This window comes from Pleurodeles waltl, chromosome 6 (genome assembly GCF_031143425.1).
Source record: "Pleurodeles waltl isolate 20211129_DDA chromosome 6, aPleWal1.hap1.20221129, whole genome shotgun sequence".
Lineage (NCBI taxonomy): Eukaryota > Metazoa > Chordata > Amphibia > Caudata > Salamandridae > Pleurodeles > Pleurodeles waltl.
The window spans coordinates 1,521,579,701-1,521,588,807 of record NC_090445.1 but is presented as its reverse complement, the minus strand read 5'-3'; positions in this window follow the sequence as shown (position 1 = coordinate 1,521,588,807).

Sequence of the window (9,107 nt, the reverse complement as noted above, 5' to 3'; positions counted from 1 at the left end):
AGGTCAGAGAGAAGAGTCAGGAGCAGAAGAGAGAGGAGAGAAGAGCCAGGAAGAAGGTAAAGAAGAAGAGGAGCCAGGAGCAGAAGAACAGAAGAGGGAAGAGCCAAGAAGAAGGTAAAGAAGAAGTGGAGCAGAAGAACAGAAGAGAGAAGAGCCCAGAAGAAGGTAAAGAAGAAGAAGAGCGAGGAGCAGAAGAGAGAAGAGCCAAGGAGAAGGTGAAGAAGAAGAGGAGCGAGGAGTCCAGAACAGAAGAACAGGGGAGAGAGGAGCCAAGAGGAAGGATAAAGAAGAGGAGGAGAGAAGAGTCAAGGAAGAGGAGAGCCCTGAGAAGCAGAGGATACGAAGTACACAGAAGAAGAACACAGATGAAGTACACAGAAGAAGAATACAGATGAAGAACACAGAAGAAGGACAAAGAAGAAGAAAGCACACGCAGGTCGCGGTGCGGAAGAGAAGGGAGAAACACAGATGAAGTACAAAGAAGAAGAAGACAGATGAAGACAGAAGAGAGCACACGCAGGTCGCGATGCAGAAGAGAGGGAAGAAACACAGATGAAATACACAGAAGAAGAGCACAGAAGAAGAACACAGATGAAGAATACAGATGAAGAACACAGAAGAAGGACAAAGGAGAAGAGAGAACACGCAGGACGGGGTGCAGGGAAGAAAGAAGAGCACAGAAGAAGACAGAAGAAAGAACACGCAGGACAGGGTGCAGGGAAGAAAGAAGAGCACAGATGAAGAATACAGATGGAGAGCGCAGAGGAAGATTAAAGATGAAGAAAGAAGCAGGAGAAGAGGTGAGTAGCACGGGGCAGGGCGAGGGGCTGGGCGGGGGGAGTACTTACTGTAGTTTCGCAGGACTTGCTTGGAGGTTTCAGGAGCCTGGGCTTGTGGAACTGCAGCGGCAGGGGGAGCGACCTACCCTTAAGGTTGTCATTGTATAGTGTACAGGTTGTTTAGGGTCACACATCCATATTTGCAAGATTACAGACCATAGTATTGTCGCAAATATAACTATGCAGGGAATATATGATGTATGTATCACAGAAGTGTTGTGTATTATCTTCCTACCGATAAACAGTAACAAGATTGTAAGCTTAACCCGAAATGTTCGCATTCATGTTGACGGCAACAGATATTGCCTATTGTATTGTGTACCCTTTATGTTTCTTACCACAATAAAGATATATTTTAAAAACTGTTTAGTAGCATGCATAGTGGGCACCAGACTTGGTGCAATGGTGTGAACTTGTGGAATATACTTTTGGTTGTAGGCAAAGGAGTTTGAGGATAAGATTGCTAGCAGCAAGTACGAAAGACCCAGGGTCTGATTTAGAACTCGGCGGATGGATTACACTGTCACAATGGTGACGGCTATCCTGTCCATCAAAATCTAAATCCCATCTTCTAAATTGGATTTAGATTTCAGCAGACAGGATATCTGTCACCGTTGTTTCAAAGTAACCCGTCCGCCTGGTTATAAATCAGGTCCTCAGTATTGTACTAGATTCAGTTGTGTTCAGTATTTGAACAGTTGGTGAAAGCTAAGTACTAAAATCTTGGAGGATAGGCATCATGTACAATCTAGTTTTGGGTTATCGAACAAATGTTGAAGTCTCTTTGGATGCAGAGGTTTTTTGTTCATTGACTTGTCTGTTGTAGTGTACAAAAGCATTTCTGTAAAAGATCTATGGGCCAGACGTATCAAGCAATTTTGCATAGGCAAACGGTGCGAATCGCAAAATTCGGCCGTTTGCGAATGCAAAAATGCCTTTCAAGATGTATGAAAGGCATTCGCTGTGCAATTTTAAGGAATCGCTAATATAGCGATTCCTTAAAATTGCGACCCCCATATAGAGAATCGCAAATTGCAAATCTCTAAATAGCAAATTGCAAATGGGGAATTCCTATTTGTGATTTCCAAAGCACATGTATCAAGCATTTCCGAAATGTGAATTGGGCATTTAGGAAATGCAATTACCACCAAATCCAATTTGGTGGTAAGCATGTGCAATTTTTAAAAATGCATTATAAATGCATTTTTAAAAATGACATGTAGCACTCACATGCCCGCAAATATTTTTTTGGGGTACATCAGAGGGGGCCTTAGGTCCCCAGCACCCTGGAGTTTGCATTACCTAATTTGCAAATTCCTAACTGGAATTTGCAAATTGGGAAATGCAAAACCATTCGCACCTATGGGCCAACAGGCCCATAGGGATGAATGGAGTCCCAGTCTCTAATTGCAATTCTGTAGTAGCGATTGCGAATTTTAAGAAATCCTATTACCGAATCGCAAATTTCATACATCCCAGTTTGCATTTCTTAAATAGCGATTTCTTAAAATCCGCTATTTAAGAAATGCAAAATGGGTCTTTGATACATCTGGCCCTATATGAGGTGCAGGTGGAATGGATGCAGGAGGTCGAGAAAGTTGAGATGAGATCAGCAAATGCTTCACTTTCAGCAATGTTTTAATCTTTCTTTAAAAAAGGTAGGTGACATATTCTTGTGGACCACTGCAATTCCTCCTTTGGTTTTTCTGTCAGGTCAATTTCTGAAGACAAATGACCATGAAATGGTTGATGCATCGAGGATAGATGCTGTGTTGTACTCTGACCGTGTTTCTGTGGTGAAAAGGAGGTCTGGTTTAAGGTCTACTAAGTGATCATGTATGAAGTTTCTGTTTTTGCTTAGTGATCTAACAAACATGCATCACATATGGTTGTCTTGCCTGGAAAGAGTTTCTAGGTCTGTTTTGATTGTGTACTTTTGTTCTTGTTCATTATTTTGTAATTATCCGGATTTAGGACATCTGTGGTGATTTGTTGAAGGACCTGTAATTTTGCTTTGGACTTCAGGTACCTCACCCCACTGGACTGGATAGTGGGAGACAATCAATGCCTGTTTCTTGGAGTACTGAGGGGAAGAAGTTTCAGGAGTGATTAAGGGTCAGTCTTAAGTTTCTGTGGTGAGTGTTGCTGGGGTGTGCTATTCCGTGGAGTGGAAGCAATGTGTTGCTTTTCTTTTCATTATTGAATGAAGCGTTTGGTAGTTCTAGAATTTGGCTGCTGGTTTGCTCAGATTGCAGCTCAGACTTTTATGGCCACGGAAGTGGTGAACAAGGTTTAGTGGGGTGTTTGCCATGTTGCTTTGATATGCTGCAAAAACATTTCACTGACTTTGGATGGTGCACAAAGTTATTGGAATGGGCATGCTATTTGAGGATAGGTTAGGTTTGTAATTTGAAGACAATGTAGAAGTTCACTCTTAGTAAGAGTGGGTTTGAGAAGGAAAACAATGAGGGAAGATAGAGTTAGGGTAGGTGTCTGACAGAGCATTTGCTGGTCTCCATTGTCCTGGGAAAATATATACATCTTATGACATATGTTGTGGTTAGGCACACCTGCAGGAGATGAAAGGGATGGTTAAACAGGACTGTAATGTTATAGGACAAGGTGAAGTGTTGAATGGTTATAGTAGGTGGAGAAGAAGGAGCGGTGTCAAAGGTTTGCCTATAGAACTGCAGGAGAGAGTGGATTGAGGAGGTGTAAATGATGGGAGGATAAATTTGGTAAAGGGACCAAGATTGGGGTTTGACTTGAGGGAGACTAGTTGTAAAATGAAGAGACTTGGGGAGGGTCGAGGGAGACGCACCATTCCTTTCCAGGATAGGGCGGTTCATCTGAGAGTATTTCTGTTTGTAACCTTTACAGTTCTTGTTTTTTTGCTAATTCTTTTTATTGTTTTCACAACAAAGTGGCAGCATTACACTCAGCATTTGCGAAGACCATATAGCACCATTTGCTTCACATGTACAGAATATCAATACAGTTACACCTGCCTCACTCCTATCAAGACATTTTAGGACAAATGGGTTGTGCGTTACAGAGAGCACAATGTCTGGCAGCTCAAGAAATGTAGTAGTCATCCTTCCAGGAGTCCCTTATTTTAATGTATTTATGCAGACACCCCCTGGATCTGTAAACCGCATCTACTGCTATTAAGCAGTATTCTATACCCTGCAGCCAATCACGAACAGGAGAGATGTCTTCAACTGCCAGTGCCTTGCTCTGTTCCGCTTGGCCATCACACAACCGGTACAAATTTAGAATGCAGTGTCTCCAGGGCCCATCTGGAACCAGTAATACTCCTAAAAGAGCCATTTTGGGATCCAGCTGAAGAGTGACCCTTTCACCTCCTCCAGCATTGAAAGGATTCACTTCCTGTAGGTGGAAATAACTGGGCACTCCAAAACGTGTGAATCTAGTTGCCTCCTACGCTCCTGCATTGGAGGCACTCCACCCCCTAGGCCCTCCTCATCCTCCAATGCCTATTAGGTTTGTAGTATATTCTATGAAGGTAGTTGAATTGTATCAGTCACAATCTAGCAGGTTTACCAAATGTCTGGCTGCCATTTTCACCTTGGCCCAGTCCTCCTCATCCAGTTCTCCTATGTCGGCTTCTCAGAGTTCCTGCATGATAATCATATGGTCTGGTATATTAATGACTTGAGTCCTATACAACCGTGAGATGCCCTTTCCACTTATCTCTCCCATGATAATCTTGGGTTACAGCTGGATTTCATCAGGAATCGGGCAGTGCCCCCTCCCCAGGTTTTCAAAGGCATGTTGTAACTGTAAATAAAGGAAAAACTGAGACCTGTGTAGCTCGTACTCCTTGGTCAATTGTGTGACGGACAGCAGAGTTTTCTGTGTTCTGACATCCCCCAATTTGGATATGCAGAGCTTGTCCTACTTCTGCAACCGTTTCAGCGCACAGATGACTTTAGTCAAGTTCCCAACCAAAGGGGTGTTTCCTTGGTGGGCTTGTGTTCCCCCTTACGAACTTCAGTGCCTTATGCCAGCATTCAAGTGGGATAGCAGTGACCTGGGGTAATTGTGGGAGGGTCTTCATATCATAGAGCCAGGACCATGGGGCCAATGTCGGAAAGCCTGCCAGTTCCAGATGAAAGGCCAGATCGTCCATTGCACAGAAAATCCAGCCGTTGATTGACAACATTTGCACAGCCCAGTAATAACTGAACATCCACTGCCCCTAGGACCCCGTTAAAGGGTGCCTAAATAAATTTCTAGGTCTCGGCTAGACAATGCAAGCCATGCGCTGTCTCAAAAAGACATGTTGGGTTCAATCTGTGGGCTTCAGGCCGCCCATAGGCTTACTATTTGTTTGCATCATCATCAGTCTCATATCGCTTGTCTACATTTGTCTATGGCATGTATGTATCAGGCCTCCTCTTCTGTTTCGCCTTCCCCCAGAGAATGGACCAAGTACTTGTGTCTATCCACTGCTCTGATTTTAGGAGCTACTTTTTTCTTTGTGTTTGAGAACTCCACCCAACCACTCGTGTTTTTACAAGCTCAGTCTCCTCCCACCTGGGTTTTATTTTGAACTACTCAATTTTCTTTTCTTTGTGTTCTTTATTAAATACATCCAGATTTCACTATATCCAACACAAATAAAAGAACCATCACTATTTTAACAATATTGGTCTGTGTTTGGTAAAAAAAAAACACAAATGCAATATGTTCATGAAGTGGCATTACACATTTCAATTCAAGCTTTTTTTTTTTTTTTTTTTACAGTGTAGTGATCCCCCCAGTGTCTGAAAACGGACTATTCCACACAATATCCCATCACATTCTATTTGTGTTATACAGCCCAGGCTGGGTCATAGTGCTTTTTTACATGATTTTCAGCCATGCTGAACAGCAGTTGTGCTGCTATTTAGCATTGCTAAAAGATATCGACATTGACAATGTCAATAGCTCTCAAACTGCAGAGTCCTGTTGGCGTTGACAATGCTTGTTTTTATGTACCATCCTGTGGGGGTCTAGCCCCATACATAATTTTGGACGGTAGCTTGTAACTGTGCAATCCATTTCTGGTTTATTTTATAGGTGTAATTTTAAAGACTATATAGCAATTGCAGGAGCGTGATCATTTTAAAGAGGCAGAATGCCTCAGGATCATCAGTGGGAGAGAACCCCAACGCACCATGTGGTCCCTAACTATGAGGTCCCAATGGATGGCATTCTGTCAGGGGTCTAACAGGGAGCTAGCGGGGTGATCGGTCAGAGTACTAGCTGGGTCAGACTGGGACAAGACTGGATACTGGTTTTGTGTGTGGTCTCTTAAGGGAATACAGACAATTGAGTACCAGAAGGCTGGAAGGGAAGCAGGACAGAGGCAGGTTGGAACAGGTAGTGTATCTGGAAATTTTAAGTCTGCAGGGAAAACACAAGTACAAACAACAGGAAGGTAAAGCAGGGAAACAATAGATAATCTATCTTAAATTATAGTTTGTCTGCTCTTCGGAAATGATCTCACTGCGAGGTGAAAGGATCTTATATGAAAGCAAGGACCAGATTTAATTCACAGAGTTCTATGAGACACCCAGCAGTTCCTATGTAGAAGTAGTGCTGCGTGGTTCTCGTTGCCAAAGGCACAAGACTTGTAATCTAACTGGAACTCTTAGAAGCAATGGAAGTTGGGATAATACTACAAGACAGAGCAACAGGGATTAGAACAAGGGACACAAAAGCAGAAACTAGACTCAGGGAAAATCAGGACTGGAATCAGGGTCAGGAACAGAGCTGAAATTTGGAGAAGATGGCTAGGAAACATCTGCACTCAAATAAAGCAGAACAGAAATATTCAAACAAATGAGAACACAGAATATGAGGCAAGGTGTCTTCACATAACAGGGCAGATCAAGAAGAGTGCAGACAGGAGACTATGGTCAATGGCTAACACAGGAACTGAGATACAAGAAAACACAGGACAGGATAAGATACTACAAATAACCAAAAACAGGAAAATGGGTGCAGGGAAAAAGGGAAGCAAAAAAGAAGAAGCCTGTAATAAAAGCAGCAGGAACACAACAGAGGATAAGGAGACTCGACAAGTCAATTGCAAGCCACTGCAGTGTGCTCTCACAGGGCTGAAAAAGGTGGTGGCTCCGGGAAGGAGCGCAGTTGCAGGGGGAAAGCCAGGTGCAAGGACTTAACCTGCCACAGTTAATCAGTGAACTACCAATGAAGAGAAGGCTGAGGTAAGGCTTGTAAGAGAAAACCAAGGAAGCATGGAGACACAAGACAGGGAATTGGAAAGCCTGGAATGGAGTGTAGATAGGAGCCAAGAAAGAGAAAAGTTCTAATGCAGATAAAAAAGTGTTAGAATAGCTGAAGGGTCTAGGAGCCAAGCTAGTGAACAGGGAACCACCTCCAGGACATGAACTAGGAAGGGTCTAAAGACAGAGGGAAGTACCAGAATCATAATGCATCCGGGACGTGGGACAAACATCTGGACTAAATGGTAAAGCAAAACTAAGTACAGGAAATATTGATGTGAATATTGCCCTATAGTGATGTAAAGGGCCCTCATGAGTGACATCTAATGGCAGGATGGCAGAATCCTGATACATTCAGCCTCCAGAAGATCTCAGGGTCCACTGACACCAGAATACCCAAGTAGAGGAAGATGCTGTCATGTATTTCAGGTCTTGGAGGATCTGAGGTGGTTGGGGGAAGGTAAGACCCCAGTAACGGGATCAGGGAGGAATTGTCCAAATTAAAGTCGAGGCCTAAGGCAACACATAAACATACAATATTTGAGTTGGCACCCTTGCCCATGGGGTGTTTAACAGCAGCCAGACACACCTCCGAAATAGGATGGGCAAAATGCATGCGCTGTAGGACAGAGTTGAGAAAAGGCCATTTGACTAAATTACAGGGCTTCTTGAAGCTCACTTGAGCCAAGTATTAAGCTCAAAGATCTTTAGTGCTCATGGCAACACATTGCGCAGCCTCCTAATACTGTGCCGGGTCCCACTAAATGGCATAAAACTGTTCTAATCCCCAGATATCAAGCACCGATTTACTGTCATCTGCTGGGTGGCCATCACCTCAATACTGAGCAAGGAAATTGTTGAGTTACTCTTTTAGTTTGGAAAGGACCACTGCTGTGTCTATAGAGAGCAACCCAGTATAGAGGGCCCCCCTGAACGTGGCCAGCATCAGGTGGACTGTGGTACCACTACATTTCTTTAAAAAAAACTGTGCTGGGTACTCATTGGGAACGGGCCCTCCGCAATGACATTGTAATTCCTTTTCCTCGATTGGTGAGTTTGATCCTTGGGGGTAAGTCTGGCCATGATCAGATCCTCCACAATTGGGTGGCAGGTCTCCTGTTGAGGAGGTTCAAATGTTCTGTACAGCGCCTCTTAGTAGTCTGCAAAGGCATCTGTAATTCCCTGGGCATCATATACCATTCTTCCACCAGCATCTCTAAGCATTGACACCCATCTCGGTTGGTGAGCCTGTATGTGAGCTTCCCGGATTTGTCTCCAAATTCATAAATCTTGTGTTGTGTTGCAGATAGCTCTGCTTTTGCACCCTGTAGCAACTGGTGCCTGAGGGCCTGCATAACGGCCTCCAGCTGGTGCTGACCGTAGTCACTGAGGATTGGCCCACTCTCGCACCTGGGCTGTCAGTTGCTGATGCAGACATCTAGTTTCTCCTTCTATCTCCCTCATGCTCCCCACCGTGCATATTATTTGCCCACTGAGCACCACTTTCAGAGCCTCCCAGAGGATAGTGTGTGATGTCCAGTGGGCGGTATTGTGCCAGACAAAGTCTTTAATTTCTTCCCCCACATGATCACAGAATTCTAAATTCTGCAGACACCCTGAGTGAAGCCATCAGTATCTGCCAAATCGTCCCCAGGTCCCTTCGCTGCTTTTTCGACCTGAGAGAGGTCTGACAGCACTCTAGGGTGAATCGTCACCCCTTTCATGCTCTGGAGGTGTGCAGCTGGGACAAATATATAGTCTAATCTTAAGTGGTATTTGTGCAGGTATGAGAAATATGTGTATCCTTTCACATTAGGGTGGAAAGGCCTCCAGACGTCAACAAGACTAAGGGAGTCCGCCCATGAATTCAACATCACTGCCATGAGTGTGAGAGGGATATTGCTAACATCTTCAGATAAATACATAACGTTATTGAAGTTGCCACCCACAATAAGACTCCCCTCAGGGGCTGCAGCCAGAACCTTTGTAAGTTCTTCCAAGTTATGGTCCC